This window comes from Sprattus sprattus, assembly GCF_963457725.1.
Source record: "Sprattus sprattus genome assembly, contig: scaffold_101, whole genome shotgun sequence".
In the NCBI taxonomy this organism is placed as follows: domain Eukaryota; kingdom Metazoa; phylum Chordata; class Actinopteri; order Clupeiformes; family Clupeidae; genus Sprattus; species Sprattus sprattus.
In genome coordinates this window covers 49,400-50,000 of record NW_027666877.1, presented here as the reverse complement: position 1 = coordinate 50,000, position 601 = coordinate 49,400, and positions in this window count along the sequence as shown.

Sequence of the window (601 nt, the reverse complement as noted above, 5' to 3'; positions counted from 1 at the left end):
CTCCTGTTTCACACCCTTCACCTTTAACACTCCTGTTTCACACCCTAACCCTTTAACACTCCTGTTTCACACCCTTCACCTTTAACACTCCTGTTTCACACCCTAACCCTTTAACACTCCTGTTTCACACCCTTCACCTTTAACACTCCTGTTTCACACCCTAACCCTTTAACACTCCTGTTTCACACCCTTCACCTTTAACACTCCTGTTTCACACCCTAACCCTTTAACACTCCTGTTTCACACCCTTCACCTTTAACACTCCTGTTTCACACCCTTCACCTTTAACACTCCTGTTTCACACCCTTCACCTTTAACACTCCTGTTTCACACCCTAACCCTTTAACACTCCTGTTTCACACCCTAACCCTTTAACACTCCTGTTTCACACCCTTCACCTTTAACACTCCTGTTTCACACCCTTCACCTTTAACACTCCTGTTTCACACCCTAACCCTTTAACACTCCTGTTTCACACCCTAACCCTTTAACACTCCTGTTTCACACCCTTCACCTTTAACACTCCTGTTTCACACCCTAACCCTTTAACACTCCTGTTTCACACCCTAACCCTTTAACACTCCTGTTTCACACCCTTCAC